Below are 23,627 nucleotides of genomic sequence, written 5' to 3'. Positions count from 1 at the left end.
ATCATACAGCAGGGGTCGGGAACCTATGGCACGCGAGCCAGATATGGCTCTTTTGATGGCCGTATCTGGCTCGCAGACAGGGCTCCTACCTGTCTATGGACAAATGCCGGGGCCCTGGAGAGACGGGGGGCCCACTCGGCCTCGTCAGTTCTCCTGTCCCTTGGCCGGGGCCCACTCGCCTTTATAGTTCTGCTGCCCCCGGCCGAGTTCCGGGGACCGCAGTCCTCGGCAGCAATCTGCGGCGCCGTCACTTTAAGGCGCGCAGACATCCTGTTTTGAATTTCATCTGTGGGCGGAGCTACCGCCTTCTCAGTCCCACAGATGAAGGAGGCGAGCTTCTGTCCGGCGCTGTGTGGGCCCCCTCTCCACCGTGACCTAATCGGGTAAATGCCCTCCCCGCCTCCCCATTATGGGCCCCGGTGAGCTTCTTCTAACCCCCCAGATGTATGCCCTGCCAATCCCCCCCCCCGCCGATGCCGCGGGTGCTGTACCCGCCGAGCCGCGGGTGCAGGCCCCACAGAGCAGCAGAGTTGTGTGTATTTGTCTGTATATAGCAGAGTTGTGTGTGTTTGTCTGTATGTAGCAGAGTTGTGTGTGTTTGTCTGTATGTAGCAGAGTTGTGTGTGTTTGTCTGTATGTAGCAGAGTTGTATGTGTTTGTCTGTATGTAGCAGAGTTGTATGTGTTTGTCTGTATGTAGCAGAGTTGTATGTGTTTGTATGTAGCAGAGTTATGTGTGTTTGTCTGTATGTAGCAGAGTTGTATGTGTTTGTATGTAGCAGAGTTGTATGTGTTTGTCTGTATGTAGCAGAGTTGTATGTGTTTGTCTGTATGTAGCAGAGTTGTATGTGTTTGTATGTAGCAGAGTTGTATGTGTTTGTCTGTATGTAGCAGAGTTGTATGTGTTTGTCTGTATGTAGCAGAGTTGTGTGTGTTTGTCTGTATGTAGCAGAGTTGTATGTGTTTGTCTGTATGTAGCAGGTATGTGTTTGTCTGTATGTAGCAGAGTTGTGTATGTTTGTCTGTATGTAGCAGAGTTGTATGTGTTTGTCTGTATGTAGCAGAGTTGTATGTGTTTGTCTGTATGTAGCAGAGTTGTATGTGTTTGTCTGTATGTAGCAGAGTTGTATGTGTTTGTATGTAGCAGAGTTGTATGTGTTTGTCTGTATGTAGCAGAGTTGTATGTGTTTGTATGTAGCAGAGTTGTATGTGTTTGTCTGTATGTAGCAGAGTTGTATGTGTTTGTCTGTATGTAGCAGAGTTGTATGTGTTTGTATGTAGCAGAGTTGTATGTGTTTGTCTGTATGTAGCAGAGTTGTATGTGTTTGTATGTAGCAGAGTTGTATGTGTTTGTCTGTATGTAGCAGAGTTGTGTGTGTTTGTCTGTATGTAGCAGAGTTGTATGTGTTTGTCTGTATGTAGCAGAGTTGTGTGTGTGTGTTTGTCTGTATGTAGCAGAGTTGTGTGTGTTTGTCTGTATGTAGCAGAGTTGTGTGTGTTTGTCTGTTTGTAGCAGAGTTGTGTGTGTTTGTCTGTATGTAGCAGAGTTGTATGTGTTTGTCTGTATGTAGCAGAGTTGTGTGTGTGTGTTTGTCTGTATGTAGCAGAGTTGTGTGTGTTTGTCTGTATGTAGCAGAGTTGTGTGTGTTTGTCTGTTTGTAGCAGAGTTGTGTGTGTTTGTCTGTTTGTAGCAGAGTTGTGTGTGTTTGTCTGTTTGTAGCAGAATTGTGTGTGTTTGTCTGTTTGTAGCAGAGTTGTGTGTGTCTGTTTGTAGCAGAGTGTAGTACCATTGTTTCAGTCCAGTTGTGGCTTTATACAGCAGGGAGGAGCATTCCTTGCTGTACTAAGTGAACATTGGAGCGATTGATCTGTCAATGGCCCTTTAAAAACATATTGTACGGCTCTCGCGGAATTAAAATTAACATGTTGCAATCAAAGCAGACTTTTTTTCATTTGGGAGCGGGGTAGTCTTATACAGTGAGTATATCCCAAATTCTATATTTTTAGGGCAGAAGTTGGGGGTCATCTTATACGCCCAGTCGTCTTATACGCCGGCATATACGGTATATCGTAAACTGGATGCAGATAAAGTTATAGTTGAAAGCATTGATATAACAAGGAGCCATTCCACCATTTCAGGGTGATTATACTGTGTGGAGGGCTGTGGGGGGTCATTATACTGTGTAGTGCTCATAATAATATCTGGAGGGCTATTGGGACTCATTATTGTGTGTTGAAGGCAATTATACTGTGTATTAGGGCGGCTTTGCACATTGCAACATCGCACATGCGATGTCGGTGGGGTCAAATCCAAAGTGACGCACATCCGGCGTCACTTTCGACATCGTAGTGTGTAAATCCTAGATGATACGATGAACGAGCGCAAAAGCGTCATTATCGTATCATCGGTGTAGTCTCCGACATTTCCATAATGCCGGTGCAGAGACAAGTACGATGCTGTTCCTCGTTCCTGCAGCAGCACACATCGCTGTGTATGAAGCCGCAGGAGCGAGGAACATCTCCTTACCTGCGTCCCGGCTGCAATGAGGAGGAAGGAGGTGGGCGGGATGTTTACATCCTGCTCATCTCCGCCCCTCCGCCGCTATTGGCCGCCTGCTGTGTGACGTCGCTATGACGCCGCACGACCCGCCCCCTTAGGAAGGAGGCGGGTCGCCGGCCAGAGCGACAGTCGCAGGGCAGGTTAGTCCATGTGAAGCTGGCGTAGCGATCATTTTCGCTACGCCAGCTATCACAAGATATCGTACCTGCGATGGGGCGGGGACTATCGCGTGCGACATCGCAGCATCGGCTTGCGATGTCGCAACGTGCAAAGCCCACCTAAGACTGTGAAAGCGTCATTTTACTGTGTGGATGGCAGGATAGGGGTCATTATACTGTGTGGACACCATTACACAATGTGGATGGCTGCGGGGGGGCCAATACACTGTGTGTAGGGCTATGTGGGGGCCATGTGTGGAGGACTGTGTGGCATACTCATACTGTGTGGAGGACTGTGTTGGGGCCATTATACTTTTCACAGGGCTGTGTGGGTGAGATCATACTGTGTGGAGGACTGTGTGTGGGTCATTATACTATGTGGAGGATTATGGGGAAGTCATTTTAATGTTTGGAGGACTATGTGGGGGACATTATACTATGTGGAGAGCTTTGTTAGAGACATAACAGTGTGTGGAGGGCTTTTTTAAGATCCATTGCATGTGTGCTGCTGTGGTGGTTATTATTCTGTGCAGGACTGTGTGGGAGCTATTATACTGTGTGGAGAGGTATCTGAGGGACATTATACTGTGTGAAGGGCTGTCTGGGGACATTATACTGTGTGGAGGACATTATGCTACAGGGGTGGGGATACTGCAGGGGTGTGGATATTTAAACATCCGGGTTGGAGGGGTTTGCGTAGGGGAGACGGGGGGGATAAGGGGCGTACATGATTAGCATCTTGAAATTTATCCTGCCATTTTTGGTCAAACATTTAACCTCTTCACGACACATGACGTATTGGGTACGTCATGGATCGTGTCACTATAATCCCCGCGGACTGCCATTTAAGATTATTTCAACAGTGTGTGCCTGCCAGGCGCAAGTGGAATCGCGTTCCACCCGCGCCTATTAACCCTGTTAAATTCTGACAGCGAGATGTAGCAGCGCACTGCCATAAGGATAACTTACCCACCCCCATCGGAAGTCACTTCCGGTGGTTGCCGTGGTAGCACAGGGTCATGTGATGACTCCTGTAGCTATCATGAGTCACTTTCTCTCACTGCCAGCAAAGGGCAGTGTGTGAGAGTAAAGCAGCATATCTGGGGATCTCAGCTGTGTAGCTGTGATCTGGAGAAATGGAAGAGCGATCAGACTGCTGATCCTTATAGCGCCCTAGGGGACCTAGTAAAAGAAAAAAAAAGTTGAAATTTTTTTTTTAAAATATTTAAAAAAAAATTAAAAAACCTAAAAGTTTAAATCACCTCCCATTCGTCCCATTGAAAATTAAAGGGAAAAAAATATTAAAAAAATATAGACACATCTGGTATCGCCGCATTCAGAAATGCCCGATCTATGAAAATGTAAAATTAATTAATCTGATCGGTAAACTGCGTACCGGTAAAAAAATTCCAAATGCCAAAATTAGGTCTGTTGGTCGCCGCAAATTTTACGCAAAATGCAATAACAGGCGATCAAGGCGTAACATCTGTGCTAAAATGGTACAGGTAAAAACGTCAGCTTGAGACACAAAAGTCAGCACTGAGCCATAGAGCCCGAAAAATGAGAATACTACGAGTTTCGGAAAATGGCGCAAAAAGTGCACTGCTTTTTTGGACAAGCTTGTGAATTTTTTTAACCTCTTAGACAAAAGTAAACCTATACATGTTTGATGTCTTCAAACTCGTATCGACCTCAGGCATCACAACAACACATCAGTTTTATCATATAGTGAACATAGTGAATAAAATATCCAAAAAACTATCGCACTTTTTTATTTGCAGTTTTTCCGCACTTGAAGTTTTTTTCTGTTTTCCAGTACACTATATGTTAAAACTTATGGTTTGATTTATAAGTACAGCTCGTCTCGCAAAAGATAAGCCCTCATATGGCAGTATTGATGGAAAAATAAAAAAAAGTTATGGCTCTCAGAAAAAGGGGAGCAAAAAAAAACAAAATGGAAAAATGGAAAATCGCCCGGGGGTGAAGGGGTTTTAATGAACTCCATAATGTGATGGCTGAAACAACTTCTTTTTGGTGCAACATTTGATGTTAGGTGATATTGAAGATACTACTCATAACTGGTTTTCCAGATTTGCACAGGTCTGGAGCACAGTCGACTCTGAGATCAATTTTGAAAAGAACTTGCAGCAGTAAGATATGAACAAAGATGTATGTTGAACTACATGTCTCCTTATAGAACTCAAGTAGTGGGAGGTCTGACGTACAGTATACATCACATAGGAGACACCAAGACAGCTGTATAAATCACATAGGATACACTAAGATTGCTCTATACATCACATATGAGATGCTAAGATTGCTGTACAAATATCACATCGGAGACACTTTGGCTGCAGCATATACATCACATATGAGATCCCGAGACTGCTGTATATACATGACATAGGAGACACTGGGTTTGAAGCATATACATCACATAACATAGAAGATACTGGGTCTGAAGCAGATACATCACATAGGAGATGCTGGGGGCAGAGCATACACATTACACAGGGGACCCCCAACACTGCTGTTTATACATCAAATAAGATACATTGGGGCTGGTGTAAATATATCACATAGGATACACTGGAGCTGGAGCATATACATCACATGGGAGACACTGAGGCTTGTGTACATACATCATATAGCATGCACAGTGGCTTGAGCATATACATCAAGCAGGAGACCCCTGAGACTGCTGTATGTAAATCAAATAGGATACACTGGGGCTGGTGTAAATATATCATATAGGATACACTGTAGCTCGAGCATATACATCACATGGGAGACACTGAGTCTTGAGCATATACATCACATAGGATACACTGGGGCTGCAGCATATACATTACATAGGAGACGCTGAGGCTGGAGCATATACATCACAGGAGACACTTGGGCTGCAGACTATATATCACAGCAAATGCTGGGGCTGCAGTATATGTATAACAGGAGAAGCTGGGGCTAGGGCATATACATCACATAGGAGATGCTGGGGCAGGAGTATATACATCACACTGGAGACCCCTAAGACTTCTGTATATACATCATTCAGTATACATTGGCACTGGTGTATATCGATCATATAGGAGATATTGGGGTTGCAACATATACATCACATGGGACACTGGGGCTGCAGCATATACATTACTGGAGACACTGGGGCATATACATCACAGGAGAGGCTGGGGCATATATATATATATATATATATATATATATATATCACAGGAAAGGCTGGAGGCATATATATCACAGAAAATGTTGGGGCAGCATCATATATATTACAGGACATGCTGGGCCTGGGGCATATGCATCACAGGAGATGCTGGGGCTGGAGCATATACATCATAGGAGACATGGGGTCTGCCACATCTACCTTTGTCAGTGGACTGGAGTGTAGAGCGTGCTGACTCCTCCCAGAAAGTACATCGTGACACTGGCACTGACCAGAGTCAGGATGTAATCTTTCATTGCATAAGCCACAGCGTTCAGTAGTGAATGGTGCATGTGCATGCTTGCAGTCTAAGGAGCAATTAAAGGGCACTGACGTCCCCAGGAATCTTACCGGGTCTGAGAGGGCTGATGAGCCAACTGCAGTGTCTCCTCCCAGCCACCATTGGGGTGTCTGTGCAGTCTGGGAGGAGGATCCAGGGAGAGAAACAAGAGAGAGGGAAGAGACTGAAAGAGGAGATTCTGAGGATAAGTGGCTGCCGTTTCCCTGCTCTGGATACCTAGAGTGTGAGAGAGAGCCTGCTGGTTGATGTACAAGCAGAGGCCACGCAGCTGCGTGTGAGTGGAAATAAACCGCTACCAGAGAGATAACTGTGAGAGGAGCAGTTGTCCTGGTGATCCGTACCTGAGGTCTTCCTATCGGACCTGACTCTTGTCCTGAGGTGATCCGTACCTGAGACCTTCCTATAAGACTGTGACGTCTGCCCTGAGGTGATTTGTCCACCTGATTGCTGGCGGCATAGAGAATTGCTGCAGAGCCTAGCCCTGATGCGATCCGTACCTGAGACCTTCCTATCAGTATCAGACTGTGACTTCTGGCCCAAGGTGATCTGTCCCCGTGATTGCTGGTGCCATAGACAACTGGTGCGGAGCCGAAAGCGGTGCGGATATCCCTTTGTACCGGAGACCTTCCTGGATCAATCCATTGGTACTGTAAGTACTGAGCTCAGGCCACGCCTATATATTTCTGTTTTTGCTGGCCAGTGTGCACACTTATGCAGTAGTGGTGTTGGCACCAAACCAGGTATAATACATAATACATTCATGCAATTTTTCTCTTTGGTTTTTTTATAATACATAATATGCAGCAGTCACCACTGCAGTACTGAACCTTACTTATTGTGTATCCCTGCTAGCAGGTGTCTAACTCTGGGGTACTTTCCTGTTTGTTCTTATGTGTGGGGGAAGGGCGGGGTAATAGAGATTTAGCTTAGATTGTTCATTGGTGTGCTGGTCCAGAGACAGTTCCTCATTACACCCAGTGATTTACACCTCTTAGTTCCTTCCTGGAGTTCCCAGTTAAGTAAATTGTGTTTCGGTGGTTACTGTCCTATTGGAATTGGTCCCTAGAGCAGCACACTGATCCTAGTTTAGTAATCGGGTGTTTGTACATTTATAGGGGTTGAAATTTGTTTTTCATATTGAGTTCTATTTCCTGTTTTCCTTACTGGGTTATGAAGAGTTTGCATTTAAACCTATTCTGGCCTCGTTCCTGATTCGTTGCCTGCTGTGCCCTGAAAGTAACCTCTCGGTTCCACACCGGGTGTCGGAGGAAAGATCACTATAATTTATGTAGGGCTAAATCGGCCATAATACAGTGTTTGGAGAGCTGTGGGTGCCACCATACGATGTTGGGGGACTGTGTGTGATTCATTATACTGTGTGGAGGGCTGTGTGGGAGCTATTATACTGTATGGTAAGCTATGTCAGGGACCAGGGCCATTATACTATGTGTAGCTGTGGGGATCATGATACTATTTGGGGGTAATTATACTGCGTTGAGGGCTGCCTGATAAATATTATACAGTGTGGAGGGCTGCATGTAGGTGTGACATCTGTCCAAGGCCACAGGCACAAAATCTCGGAAAGACTAGGCACAAGCCGCTCTGTTGGGCAGAATCCCGAATAACCCTAAGACCCTTTAGTTCCTATATGGGGATTTGGATTTACAATAGGGTCCAGGAGATTGCTGCTTATGGATGGGCTGCAGTCCAGAGACAGAAATAGTTGCCAAGTAGGGTCAACACCGGGAGGTCACAAAAAGCACAATAACAGGATTCATTAAAGACGTCGGGGAGCCGGGTCAAACACAAGCAGATCAACAGGCAGGAGAGTAGTCATTAAAACAGACTGAGGTCAAAAAGGAAGACTAATACAGAGCTCGGGAAGTACAAGACCTAACCAGGGAAGCACAAGCTATATCTGGCAGCTTCCAACAGAAAGCTGAAGGTTTAAGTAGGGTATGGTGCTTTCTAATAGGCTTAAGCTAGGAGCTGATGACTTCAGCTGGACAGCACACATATCCACTTAGTCAGACTGTGAAGTTCTGCAGGTCCCAGCCACTCTAACCTTAGTGGATGGGCGAAGCTTGCACTCTGCAGAGTTTCTGGCACTGACTTCTCTACCACCAGCACCACCTACAGAGTGAATATGGCAGTTCATGATGACAGCAGTAAATGTCGCAGGAGAATGCTCTGTTGGAAAAGTGACAGTACCCCTCGTTTTACCAGGGGCCTACGGACCCTTAAGAGAAGACTGATTAGGAAACAGGAGTTGAAACTTCCTGATCAGATTTTGTGTTGATATTACTCACCAATACCCAGGATCTCTCCTCTGGAGCATAACCCCTCCAATGCCCCATATATTGTACAAACCCACTATCAATACGATAATCAAGGATTTTCTGCACTTCATACTCCAAATTACCCTTAACTAGAACAGGAGGAGGAGGATTTCTGACTAGGTGAATGGGGAAACGATATAGCTTGAGGAGGGACTTATGAAACACATTGAGTATCTTAAAGGATGGAGGACATTTCAGACGGAAAGCTGAGGGGTTAAAATGAACAATAAATCTGGGACCCAGCTTGGCAGAAGGAACCTTAAGCTTGATATTTTTTGCAGACAACCATACCTTGTCCCCAACTCCAAGGCTTGTGCCCCTAGAATGTCTCTTATTAGAAGCTGGAGCCTGACCACCCTGTGACAGCTTCATGCCGTCTTCAAGTTCTCTCTGACTTCACACCAGGTAACTTTTAGTTTATCCACAAATGTTTCAGCCTCAGGAGTATCCATCAACGTAGTTGAAAAAGAACCAAAATGAGGATGCAACCCAACATTACAGAAAAAAGGGGTAGTTTTGATGGATTCTTGATATTGATTATTAATAGCTAATTCTGGGAACGGCAGATGATCCATCCAGTCAATCTGCTGATCGGACACATACCACTGAAGATATTGTTCGAGTGTTTGATTAGTATGTTCAGTTTGATCATTAGTCTCTGGGTGGTAGGCAGAAGAAGAAGACAACTCAATATTTATCTTTTTTATAAGATGCCCCCAAAAATTTGGAAGCAAACTGAGTCCCCTGGTCGGAAACTATATTTTCCAGAACACGATGTAAGCGCACAACATGACTAATGAATAACTTACTTAGGGTTTCATAATTAGGCAATCCAGACAGAGGAACAAAATAACACTGTTTACTGAACATATCTACCTCCACCCAGATACAAGTCTTCCCTTCCAAAGGTGGGAGATCATAAGTCCATGGAGAGGTGGGTCCAATGACTCCTGGGATGAGTGAGGGCTTAATAAACCTGGTGGGATGGGTTCAAGGTTTCTGTGCTCAGACACAAGTTTTAGAAGCAAGCACGTATTCCTTACAGTCTTTAACGATGGTTGGCCACCAAAAATTCCTGATTTCCAGTGGAATAGCATTGTTTACACAAGGATGACCTGCAAGCACTGAATCATGAGACTCCTTAAGAATATGTTGGCGAAACCGGGGAGGAAAAAATAATTTTCAGGTAGCAGTAGAGTCAATGCCTTGGTCTTGGGGTCTAAGAATATGCTCTACAAGATCTAAGTTAACAGACGGCACATTTATGCCTTCAGCTAAAATAGGAACTAGTTCAGAGTCATCAGACTGAAAAAAAACAGAAACTTTGGTAAAGTGCATCATTGTGTTCTTAGTGCCAGGTCGGAAAGTCACCACAAAATCAAATCACGAAAAGAGCAATGCCCATATAGCTTGCCTAGGATTGAATCTCTTAGCTGACTCCAAATAAGTCAGATGTTTGTGGTCCATGATAAATGTGACCTTATGTTTGGCACCTTCAAGGAAGTGACACCATGCCTTGAAAGCCAATTTAATTGACAATAATTTAGAATTACCAATGTCGTAATTCTTCTCAGCAGATGAAAATTTTCATGAAAAGAAGGCGCACGGAGGAAATTGAGTGAGAGGCTGAATACCCCGGGCCACCACTAGGATTTTCAGGGCCCTATACTGGCAAAATTTTGGGGCCCCCATGAAACTCCGCCTAGGCTCCACCCCAGATCCGCCTCCACCCCTCAAATCTTCCACACTCACCACCATTCTTGGAAAAACGTGTGTGTGTGCGTGTGTGTGTGTGTGTGTGTATATATACCTATATATATAATTGCCTTATTCTGTCTGTCTGTCTGTCTGTCTGTCTTGCTCCAAAATTGTGTCCTTACGGTGACACAAAGCTAATTGGCCGCTGGGCTCGCCATGGCCCCGCCCCCCGCACGGATTGGCCGTTCGCCCAGGCTCCGCCCGCACACGGATTGGCCTCTCGCCCCGGCATCCTGCACGCATTGGCAACTCGGCCACGCCCCGCCCCCCTCACGCAATGCACGCTCGCTCTGGCCCCGCCCCCCGCATGCATTCCCCGAACCGACACGAAGCCACGACTCCCAGGTGAGTACTGTACCCCCGGGAGCCCACATCAGCGTACGCCGCCAACCCAGCCGACACATACCCTCGCATTGCTGGGGTTGCCGCCGTATGCTGGTGTGGGCTCCCGTGCGAGCGGGGGACGGGATACGCTGGTAACCATGGTAGCATAGTTACCAGCGCATCAAGGTCCTGCAGCGGTGGAACATACACACACGCACGCACACACACATCAGATCACACTCACTCTCACACACACATCACATCGCATCCACACACTCACAACATCCTGGGATATCGCTTGCTTCTCGGCAGCGATACTGTGGAGTGACCTTCCAGGACCTGCCTGAGGATCACATGGCCAGAAGCATGTGGTATCTCCGGATGTTGTGAGTGTGAGCGCGTATGTGCGATATCGTCAGTGTGTGTGTGTGAGTGTATGCGATCGGGTGTGTGTGAGTGTATGCGATCGGGTGTGTGTGAGTGTATGCGATCGGGTGTGTGTGAGTGTATGCGATCGGGTGTGTGTGAGTGTATGCGATCGGGTGTGTGTGAGTGTGTTCTGATGTGTGAGTGTGTGTGTGAGTGTATGCGATCGGATCTGTGAGTGTCGGCAGAGGAGCACGGCGTGCTGGGGGAGGCTGGGAGGAGAGAGGCTGATCCTGGGGAAGGCTGGGAGGGGGAGGCTGATGCTGGGGGAGGCTGAGAGGAGAGAGGCTGATGCTGGGGGAGGCTGGGAGGGGGAGGCTGGGGGAGGCTGGGAGGAGGGAGGCTGGGAGTAGAGAGGCTGATCCTGGGGAAGGCTGGGACGGGGAGGCTGATGCTGGGGGAGGCTGGGAGGAGAGAGTCTGATGCTGGAGGAGGCTGGGAGGAGAGAGGCTGATGCTGGGGGAGGCTGATGCTGGGGGAGGCTGATGCTGGGGTAGGCTGATGCTGGGGGAGGCTGGGAGGGTGCAGGCTGATGCTGGGGGAGGCTGAGAGGAGAGAGGCTGATGCTGGGGGAGGCTGGGAGGGGGAGGCTGATGCTGGGGGAGGCTGGGAGTAGAGAGGCTGATCCTGGGGAAGGCTGGGAGGGGGAGGCTGATGCTGGGGGAGGCTGGGAGGAGAGAGGCTGATGCTGGAGGAGGCTGGGAGGAGAGAGGCTGATGCTGGAGGAGGCTGGGAGGAGAGAGGCTGATGCTGGGGGAGGCTGGGAGGAGAGAGGCTGATGCTGGGGGAGGCTGATGCTGGGGGAGGCTGGGAGGAGGGAGGCTGGGAGAAGAGAGGCTGATGCTGGAGGAGGCTGAGGCTGGGAGGAGAGAGGCTGATGCTGGGAGGAGAGAGGCTGATGCTGGGGGAGGCTGAGGCTGGGAGGAGAGAGGCTGATGCTGAGGACAGAGAGGCTGATGCTGGGAGGAGAGAGGCTGATGCTGGGGGCAGAGAGGCTGATGCTGGTGCAGCATGGGGGATGGAGCACGATGGGGGGTGCGCAGCATGGGGGATGGAGCACGATGGGGGTGCGCAGCATGGCGGATGGAGCACGTTTGGGAGTGCGCAGCATGGCAGATGGAGCACGTTTGGGAGTGCGCAGCATGGCGGATGGAGCACGTTTGGGAGTGCACAGCATGGCGGATGGTGCACGTTTGGGAGTGCGCAGCATGGCGGATGGAGCACGTTTGGGAGTGCGCAACATGGCGGATGGAGCACGTTTGGGAGTGTGCAGCATGGCGGATGGAGCACGATGGGGGGTGCGCAGCATGGCGGATGGAGCACGTTTGGGAGTGTGCAGCATGGCGGATGGAGCACGATGGGGGGTGCGCAGCATGGGGGATGGAGCACAATGGGGAGTGCGCAGCATGATGGGAGGTGCACACCTCCCCCCAACACACACACACACGCACTGCACAACACACACACACACACTGGGAACCACAAACACCGCCCTACACAGACACCCACACACACAGACAACGCTGCACACACACAACACCCAACACACAAACACCGTGGCATACATAAATATACGCACATACCACGCAACACACACACATTGCACAAAACATACCCCCCCTAAAACACACACACACCCCACACCCACACAAACCACGCAACACACACAACGCTACAGACACACAGCGCTCCACAAACAACGCAACACACGCAACACACATACAACACCGCTCTCAGCCCCCGCCACACCCAGACAACACCCAGAACATGCACAGCCCCTACACAAACACTTGGTAACTACAGACAACAACATCTATATATATATATATATATATATATATATATATATATATAACAAAAATCATACATTAACTACACAATACGTAAATTCTAGAATACCCGATGCGTAGAATCGGGCCACCTTCTAGTATATATATATATATATATATATATATGCTGTATACAGACACACACACACAGTCATGGCCAAAAGTGTTAGCACCCTTGAAGTTGTTCCAGAAAATTAAGTATTTCCCTCAGAAAATTAATAATACCTCCCCTACACTGCCCCTCTCCATAGTATACCCTCTACACTACCCCTCTCGATATCTCTTCCACACTGTCCCATGTATAATATCCCCCCACACACTGCCTCTTTGTATAATATGCACACAATGCACATGTATAATATCCTCACACACGCACACACACACATTGCTCCTCTGTATAATATCCCCCGCCACACACTGCTCTTCTGTATAATATTCCCACACACACTGCTCCTCTGTATAATATTCCCACACGCATACTGGTTCTCGGAATAATATTCCCACACGCACACTGGTCCTCGGAATAATAACCCCACACACACTGCCCCTCAGTATAATATCCATCAAGCACGTTGCCCCTGTCTGTGCGGCTGTCTGTGCAGGTGGCCAGGTGCCTTTCTGTCCGGGTGGCCAGGTGCCGGTCTATGCAGGCGGCTAGGTTCCTGTCGGTGCAGGCAGCTGGCTGCCTCTCTGCCGGCGGCCGGCTGCCTCTCTGTGCCGGTGGCTGTTTGCCTCTCTGTGCGGGTGGTCGGGCAGCCTGCTGACTGCCACTCTGTGCGGGCGGCCGGGTGGCTGTGCAGACTGCGGTGGCTGTGCTGGCAGCAGTGACTGTGTGGCGAGTGACCCAGATGGTCTGTTTGCGGTCCGGGCTTCAAATGATGGCACTCAAAGTCAGCACGAGCGCAGATGGAGCTCTTGGATCAGAGCTCCATCTGCACACGAGTCGCTCCGGGCACCATTTCTTTCAAGCTCGGACTGCCGACAGAGCATCTGGGACACTCACTGCACTGGCCTGCTCCACCACACAACAGCCGCAGCTTCCGCTGCCAGCACTGACCCGCTGCCGCTGCCAGCACAGACATGCCACCACTGCCAGCACAGCCTCTGCCTCCTGCAACCCCGATCCACCACCGGTGCCGCCCCGCTCCGGTAAGACAACATCGGAGTATAAGATGGACCCCATTTTTTTTTCTTTATCTCTAAATTTGGGGTGTGTTTTATAATCTGATGCATCGTATAAAATGAAAAATAAGGTAGTTTTTTTTTTTTTTTTAAATGATAACAGAAAATGTTAAGCATTCAACTTCTGATCTGTTGAAATTTCTGTGAGGGATAAAATATGGTGTCCCCAATATTCTGCAGCTGGGATTGTTCAATATACATTCTATGCATTTTATACATATATCTATATATATAATTGCCTTATTCTGTCTGTCTTGCTCCAAAATTGTGTCACCGTGACAGTGTCACCGTGACAGTGTCGTTAGAGTGACAACTGTCGGATTGGCTGCTGGGCTCGGCCTGGCCCCCCCCCCATGGATTGGCCGCTCGCCTCGGTCTGGCCCCGCCCCCTGCATGGATTAGCCGCTCGCCCCGGCCCTCCGCACGCATCGCCCACTCCAGCGTACACCGGCTCCCAGTACACATGTGCAGGGAGCCGGCATACGCTGACGCCTCGCCCGCTAAGCCCCGCTCCAGCGTACACCGGCTCCTAGTACACATGTGCAGGGAGCCGGCATACGCTGACACCTCGCCCCCGCCACACGTTGGCACACTCGGCCCCGCTGGGATCGTGACCGAGCCGGTGTATGCTGGTAACCATGATACACATCGCGTAACTATAGGAAGCGCTTCCCTTAGTTACCCGATGTGTATCATGGTTACCAGCGTACACCGGCTCCCGGTACACATGTGCAGGGAGCCGGCATACGCTGACGCCTCGCCCGCGCAGCCCCGCCCCACGGCACACGTTGCCACGCTCGGACCCGCCCCCGGCGGCCCCAGCATGCGGGATGGAGCACGATGGGGGGGTGTGCAGCATGGAGGATGGAGCACGATGGGGGGTGTGCAGCATGGAGAATGGAGCATGATGGGGAGTGCAAAGCATGAGGGATGGAGCACGATGGGGGGTGCGCAGCATGGAGGATGGAGCACAATGGGGTGTGTGCAGCATGGAGGATGGAGCACGATGGGGGGTGCGCAGCATGGGGGATGGAGCACGATGGTGGGTGCGCAGCATGGGGGATGGAGCACGATGGGGGGTGTGCAGCGTGGGGGATGGAGCACGATGGGGGGTGCTCAGCATGGGGGATGGAGCACGATGGGGGGTGCGCAGCATGTCGGATGGAGCACGATGGAGCGTGTGCAGCATGTCGGATGGAGCATGATGGGGGGTGCGCAGCATGGGGGATGGAGCACGATAGGGGGTGCGCAGCATGGGGGTTGGAGCACGATGGGGGGTGCGCAGCATGGAGGATGGAGCACAATGGGGGGTGTGCAGCATGGAGAATGGAGCACGATGGGGGGTGCGCAGCATGGGGGATAGAGCACGATGGGGGGTGCGCAGCATGGGGGATGGAGCACGATGGGGGGTGCGCAGCATGGAGGATGGAGCACAATGGGGGGTGTGCAGCATGGAGGATGGAGCACGATGGGGGGTGCGCAGCATGGGGGATGGAGCATGATGGGGGGTGCGCAGCATGGGGGATGGAGCATGATGGGGGGTGTGCAGCGTGGGAGATGGAACACGATGGGGGGTGCTCAGCATGGGGGATGGAGCACGATGGGGGGTGCGCAGCATGTCGGATGGAGCACAATGGGGGGTGTGCAGCATGTCGGATGGAGCATGATGGGGGGTGCGCAGCATGGGGGATGGAGCACGATAGGGGGTGCGCAGCATGGGGGTTGGAGTATGATAGGGGGTGCGCAGCATGGGGGATGAAGCACGATGGAGGGTGCGCAGCATGGGGGATGGAGCACGATGGGGGTGCGCTACATGGGGGATGGAACACGACGGGAGGTGCGCAGCATGGGGGATGGAGCACGATGAGGGGTGCGCAGAATGGGGGATGGAGCATGATGAGGGGTGCGCAGCATGGGGGATGGAGCACGATGGGGGGTGCGCAGCATGGGGTATGGAGCACGATGGGGGGTGCGCAGCATGGGGGATGGATCACGATGGGGGGTGCGCAGCATGTCGGATGGAGCACGATGTGGGGTGCGCAGCATGTCAGATGGAGCACGATGGGGGGTGCGCAGCATGGGGGATGGAGCACGATAGGGGGTGCGCAGCATGGGGGATGGAGTACAATAGGGGGTGCGCAGCATGGGGGATGGAGCACAATGGGGGGTGCGCAGCATGGGGGATGGAACACGATGGAGGGTGTGCAGCATGGGGGATGGAACACGATGGGAGGTGCGCAGCATGGGGGATGGAGCACGATGAGGGGTGCGCAGCATGGGGGATGGAGCATGATGAGGGGTGCGCAGCATGGGGGATGGAGCACGATGAAGAGTGCGCAGCATGGGGGATGGAGCACGATGGGGGGTGCGCAGTATGGGGGATGGAGCACGATGGGGGGTGCGCAGTATGGGGGATGGAGCACGATGGGGGGTGCGCAGCATGGGGGATGGAGCACGATGGGGGTGCGCAGCATGGGGGATGGAGCACGATGGGGGTGCGCAGCATGGGGGAAGGAGCACGATGGGGGGTGCGCAGCATGGGGGATGGAGCACGATAAGGGGTGCGCAGCATGGGGGATGGAGCACGATAAGGGGTGCGCAGCATGGGGGATGGAGCACGATGGGGGTGCGCAGCATGGGGGATGGAGCACGATGGGGATGCGCAGCATGGGGGAAGGAGCACGATGGGGGTTGCGCAGCATGGGGGAAGGAGCACAATGGGGGGTGCACAGTATGGGGGAAGGAGCACGATGGGGGGTGCGCAGCATGGGGGATGGAGCACGATGGGGGTGCACAGCATGGGGGATGGAGCACGATGGGGATGCGCAGCATGGGGGAAGGAGCACGATGGGGGGTGCGCAGCATGGGGGATGGAGCACGATGGGGGTGCATACCTCCCCCAAAACACACACACACCGCCACACGCGCACCGCACAACACACCACACTCACACTGGGAACCACAAACACCGCCCTACACAGACACCCACACACACACAGACAAGGCCGCACACACACAACACCCGACACACAAACACCGCGGCATACATAAATATACGCACATACCGCGCAACACACACACTGCACAAAACATACCTCCCCCCAAAACACACACACGCACTCTACACCCACACAAACCGCGCAACACACACAGAACGCTGCAGACACACAGCGCTACACAAACAACGCAACACACATAACGCAACACACATATGACACCGCTCTCACACACTCCCACACCCAGACAACACCCAGAACATCGCTGTCTGTCTGTCTCTTTCCTTGTCTGTCTGTTTCTATCTCTCTGTCTGTATTTGCATCAGTCTATCTGTCTCAATCTCTGTATCTGTCTGTCTCTCTCTCTGTCTCTTTACCCGTCTGTCTCTTTGCCCGTCTGTCTCTTTGTCCGGCTGTCTTTTTTCCCGGCTGTCTTTTTTCCCGGCTGTCTCTTTGCCCGGCTGTCTCTTTCCTGGTCTGTCTCTTTCCTGGTCTGTCTCTTTCCAGGTCTGTCTCTTCGCCCGTCTGTCTCTTTGGACATTTGTCTCTTTGCCCGGCTGTCTCTTTTCAGGGCAGTCTCTTTCCAGGGCCGTCTCTTTGCCCGTCTGTCTCTTTGCCCGTCTGTCTCTTTGCCCGGTTTGTCTCTTTCCTGGACTGTCTCCTTCCAGGTCTGTCTCTTTGCCCATCTGTCTCTTTGCCCGTCTGTTTCTTTGCCCGTCTGTCTCTTTCCAGGGCTGTATCTTTCCAGGGCTGTCTCTTTCCCCGTCTGTCTCTTTCTTCGTCTGTCTCTTTCCAGCTCTGTCTCTTTCTAGGTCTGTCTCTTTCTAGGGATGTCTCTTTCCAGGGCTGTCTCTCTCCAGGGCTGTTTCTCTCCAGGGCTGTTTCTCTCCAGGGCTGTTTATCTCCAGGACTGTCTCTCTCCAGGGCTGTCTCTCTCCCGGTCTGTCTCTTTCCCAGTCTGTCTTTTTGCCCGTCTGTCTCTTTGCCGTCTGTTTCTTTGCCCGTCTGTCTCTTTGCCCGTCTGTCTCTTTGACCATCTGTCTCTTTGACCGGCTGTCTCTTTGCCCGGCTGTCTCTTTGCCCAGTCTGTTTCTTTTCAGGGCTGTCTCTTATCAGGGCTGTCTCTTTCCAGGGCTGTCTCTTTCCAGGTCTGTCTCTTTGCCCGTTTGTCTCTTTGCCAGTCTGTCTCTTTGCCCGTCTGTCTCTTTCCACGGCTGTCTCTCTCCAGGTCTGTCTCTTTCCCGCTCTGCCTCTTAACCGCTCTGTCTCTTTCCCGCCTGTCTCTTTGCCCATCTGTCTCTTTGCCCGTCTGTCTCTTTCCAGGGCTGTCTCTTTCCACGGCTGTCTCTTTCCAGGGCTGTCTCTCTCCAGGGCTGTCTCTCTCCAAGGCTGTCTCTTTCCCGCTCTGTCTCTTTCCCGCTCTGTCTCTTTCCCGCTCTGTCTCTTTCCAGGTGTGTCTCTTTGCCCGTCTGTCTCTTTGGGCATCTGTCTCTTTCCCTGTCTGTCTCTTTCCCCGTCTGTCTCTTTCCCCGTCTGTCTCTTTCCCCGTCTTTCTCTTTCCCCGTCTGTCTCTGTCTGTTTCTCTGTCTTTTTCTGTCTCTCTCTATCCGTCCCACCACCGACATCTTTTTACCTCACACATAAGCTTCTTATACTAACAGTTTATTTTGTTCCTATAGCAACCACTGACAGTTGCTATTTAAAGCCAGCAGCTCCCAGCTCCATTCAGTTTAATGGCTGCAGGATTTTTGTAGGGTCACTGGAAAGCATGGGGTTCAATTTTCCCACGCAAACATAGTCTATGACGTTCCCTGAGTCACATGGAGTGTCTGTGCAAAATTCCGTGATTGTACATGCGACGGTGCGGATTCCTGTAGCGGACATACACTGAGCTTATATATATACTGGCTGTACTACCCGGCTTCGCCCGGGTTAATAACTGCTGTTAACAAAATAGAATGTATTAACAAAAATGTATTGTGCACACAAAAACCACAAAACAAATAGGAAGAAATGTAATTATTAAATAGTTGCCTATATTAACCAATTAGAGCTCAGATTAATTAACTGTAGCAAAATAGAAGCTAAGCTGTGATTGGTTGCTATTGGCAGCCTGATAAATCTCCAGGCAACAGAAAGCCCTCCCCCTGACAGTATATATTAACTCACACATACACATATAGACAGGTCATGTGACTGACAGCTGCCGTATTTCCTATGTGGTACATTTATTGTTCTTGTAGTTTGGCTGCTTATTAATCCGATTTTTATTTTTGAAGGATAATACCAGACTTGTGTGTGTTTAGGGCGATTATGTGGCAAGGTTGGTGTATGTGTGGTGAGATGTGTGCTGAGGGTGGTATATGTGCTCAAGCACGTGGTAGTGTGTGGCGCATTTTGTGTGTGTGTTTATATCCCCGAGTGTGGTGAGTATCCCATGTCGGGGCCCCACCTTAGCAACTGTACGGTATATACTCTTTGGCGCCATCGCTCTCATTCTTTAAGTCCCCCTTGTTCACATCTGGCAGCTGTCAATTTGCCCCCAACACTTTGCGTTTCACTTTTTCCCCATTATGTAGATAGGGACAAAATTGATAGGTAAATTGGAACGCGCGGGGTTAAAATTTCGCCTCACAACTTAGCACCCGGCGCTGCCCGGGATAGTAACTGTATATATCTCTCTGTCTCTCTCTCTTTGTCTGTCTGTCTCTTTCTCCGTCTGTCTCAATCTCTTTCCCTGTCTATCTCATTCCCTGTCTATCTATCTCTTTCCCTGTCTGTCTATCTCTGTCTTTTTCCCTGTCTGTCTCTTTCCCTGTCTGTCTCTTTCCCTGTCAGTCTGTCTCTTTGTCTGTGTCTGTCTCTTTGTGTCTGTCTCTTACCCTGTCTATGTCTGTTTCTTACCCTGTCTGTGTCTGTCTCTTTACCTGTCTGTCTGTCTCTTTACCTGTCACTCTCTTTCCCTGTCAGTCTGTCTCTTTGTTTGTGTCTGTCTCTTTGTGTCTCTCTTACCCTGTCTATGTCTGTTTCTTACCCTATCTGTGTCTGTCTCTTTACCTGTCTGTCTGTCTCTTTACCTGTCTCTCTCTTTCCCACTTTTTTCCTGTCAGTCTGTCTCTTTGTCTGTGTCTGTCTCTTTGTGTCTGTCTCTTACAATGTCTGTCTGTTTCTTACCCTGTCTGTGTCTGCCTCTTTCCCTGTCTGTGTCTGTCTCTTTCCCTGTCTGTCTCTTTCCCTGTCTGTCTCTTTCCCTGTCTGTCTCTTTCCCTGGCTGCATTGTGACACACCAACATTCCATATAAGGGCGTGGCTGCGCATTCTTCTGAAGTTCTGGCTGCACTGTGGCTCCCAGCTCCATTCGCTTTAATGGAGGCAGGTTTTTTGGTGAATAACTGTAAAGAGCGGGGTTAAAATTTCCCCTCAAAACATAGCCTATGACGCTCTCGGGGTCCAGAAGTGTGAGTGTGCAAAATTTTGTGGCTGTAGCTGCGACGGTGCGGATGCCAATCCCGGACATACACACACACACACACACACACACACACACACACACACACACACACACACACACATACACACACACATACACACACACATTCAGCTTTTTATATTAGATATATATATATACACACACTGGAATATATATGTACATATACATATATAAAAGTGTGTGTATATATATATATATGACAAATAAAAACTATGTGAAAAAGCATACATAAGCCCCAGACAGACAAAAAAATATGATTTTTGTTATTAAAGATAATGTCATCAGTTTTCTTCTTATGTTTACACTTTGCATAGGCAGAGACTTGGCAGAAAATTGCCAATCAAATTGGTGATGGGGCGGGGTTATGCAGAGCTCATGAAAATGAAGGACTACATGTTTTTATCAAAACTACAGCAAGCAGCCCAGTGACACATAACTGGAATCAGGATCTCTGTCTCTACATCATGTTGTTCTCAGATTAGGTGGCTGATGGAATCCTTTTAAATACAGCCGATTACATGAAGATAGCAAAAACACTGTGCAAATTAAGTATCGATGAGACCTAAAAAATTATTATTATATTTTTAATCTATCCATATACATTCAGATAGTGAATGTAATAATTTATTCAGTGTGAACAATACTAAAACAAACAAAACAAAATACAAAAAATAACAACAAAGAAAAAATTATCTAAACTGCATGGTCATACATAACAAAACAATTAAAAAAATATATATATAAATTATTCTACATTAAAACAAAGCTTCAATCATCCACAGCAAAAAAAAAGAAATCTAGACAGAGGCAAAAGTAACAAAAAAACATTGTCTAGTCACTGAGTGTGTATATATATATATATATATATATATATATATATATATATGTATGTATATATATATATATATATATATATGTTTTGTTATATATATATATATATATATATATATATATATATATATATATATTTATATTTATTAGGGGTGATCGAATACTTCGATTATTCGGCTTCGCGAATATTTTTTGAATACCTCGCCACTATTCGCGAATATTTGATGCGCAATGTAAGTCTATGGGAAACCAGAATAACAATTATTCGGGCTTCCATTAGACTTACATTGCGCATTGAATAGTCGAATAGCGGCGAGGTATTCGGAAAATATTCTTGAAGACGAATAATCTAAGTATTCGATCATCCCTAATATATATATATATATATATATATATATATATATATATATATATATATATATATATATGTATATATATATATATATATATATATATATATATATATATATATATATATATACTCAGTGACTAGACAATTTTTTTTAGTTACTTGTGCCTCTCTCTAGATTTCTTTTCTTTTTTTGCTGTGGATGATTGAAGCTTTGTTTTAATGTGGAAGAATTTATATATATTTTTTTTAATTGTTTTGTTATGTATGACCATGCAGTTTAGATATATATATAAATTATTTTATTTATTTAGTATAACTACCCAAATAGGATGACAATTTATGTTGTAGAAAAAGGAAAAATAAAATTATAATCAACTTATTAATGGAATGTTTATCATAGCTATAAACAATAAAATACTATTCCCGCCATTACAAGGCAAAACCTCATGTACAAATATGTTACAGGTGGCACTAAGATTTGTATAATATAACAAGCCATGCAGTGTTTTCTTCCCTCGGACGCAAAGATTTGAAGATGTCGTTTTATATCCTCCATGTTTAGAACCGGACATGCGGCAAAATGAGAGCATTAATACCCGCAATAATGAAGTTGATGGGTAAGTGCCTGGCAGGATTCACGCTCACGTGCCATAGCTCAAGTATTTCTACAGCAGCAAACACTTGAATATCTAAGGAGCGAATGTTTATGCCTTACCTTATAACTAAGACGGAGATGATGAAAAGCTTGTGATGCCCGCTCGTACCTTTAATGTCTCCCCTTCATCTATTTTTATCTATTTGCCAAGTAAATGTAACTGAGACGAGCAACATGCGCGCTCTCGGAGTGTAAGCTTACACACCCGCACATCATTTCAGCATTAGGAGCATTTTACTATGATCAGTATTAAATAACTTGGAGTTTGGCCACATAACGTGGAAAATATCTCACTACTAGAGGGGGCACTAACTTTATTGCTGCTATATTATAAGCCAAGCAATATGACATGATATAAGAACCAGCTCTAATACAAGAACTAGATGTGTCTGTCTCTGGAGGACCCAGAATGACCTTTCAATAAATGATTTTAATTAGCACCATGCAATACTTTTTTTCACCTGTGGGGGAGCTATAGGCTAATTGAACAGTTATTTCCAGAATGCCATACAGATTACAGCTAACTTTTGAGGATCTAAGCAGTGACATATTATAAACTCGATTAACTATTTATTTATTTTTTTGTCTTGTAGTATTCATTGATGGGTTTTTTTTGTGCCAAATTCTTCTTTGCGCATGTGTATGATGATTTTTAGGGATGATCGAATACCTGAAATATTCGGCTTCGCAAATATTTTCTAAATAGGTCGCCGCTATTCGACTATTTGTGAATATTTGATGCGCAATGTAAAGGGGGCTTTACACGCAGCAATTTCACTGGTGAAAGCACCCGCCCCCGTCGTTTATGCATCACGGGCAAATCGCTGCCCATAGCGCACAATATCGTTAGGGGCCGTCACATGTACTTACCTGCCTAGTGACGTCGCTGTTGCCAGCGAACCGCCTCCTTTCTAAGGGGGCGGTTCGTTCGGCGTTACAGCGGCGTCACTAAGCGGCCGCCCAATAGAAGTGGAGGGGCGGAGATGAGCGGCCGTAACATGCCGCCCACCTCCTTCCTTCCTCTTTGCCGGCGGCCGCAGGTAAGCTGTACTTCGTCGTTCCCGAGGTGTCACACGTAGTGATGTGTGCTGCCTCGGGAACGACGAACAACCTGCGTCCTCAACAATCAACGATTTTTTGAAAAGGAACGACGTGTCAACGATGGACGATTTGGTGAGTATTTTCCATCGTTAACGGTCACTCCTTGCTG

At 48.4% G+C, this 23,627-nt stretch overlaps 1 protein-coding gene across 1 annotated transcript in view; it reads right to left on the bottom strand.

Annotated features, from left to right (window-relative positions):
• The window catches only part of ALPK2 (alpha kinase 2), a 224,640-nt gene extending 202,089 nt beyond the window's left edge, over positions 1-22,551 (bottom strand). The window contains exon 1 of the mRNA XM_075327957.1: positions 22,478-22,551. The gene's annotated coding sequence lies outside the window, so the exon portion shown is untranslated. The remainder of the gene's footprint in view (positions 1-22,477) is intronic.
• Between the last annotated feature and the right edge of the window lie 1,076 nt (positions 22,552-23,627).

This window comes from Anomaloglossus baeobatrachus, chromosome 1 (genome assembly GCF_048569485.1).
Source record: "Anomaloglossus baeobatrachus isolate aAnoBae1 chromosome 1, aAnoBae1.hap1, whole genome shotgun sequence".
Classification (NCBI taxonomy): Eukaryota; Metazoa; Chordata; class Amphibia; order Anura; family Aromobatidae; genus Anomaloglossus; species Anomaloglossus baeobatrachus.
The sequence above is the reverse complement of the archived record's forward strand: the minus strand, read 5'-3'. Positions and strand labels throughout refer to the sequence as shown.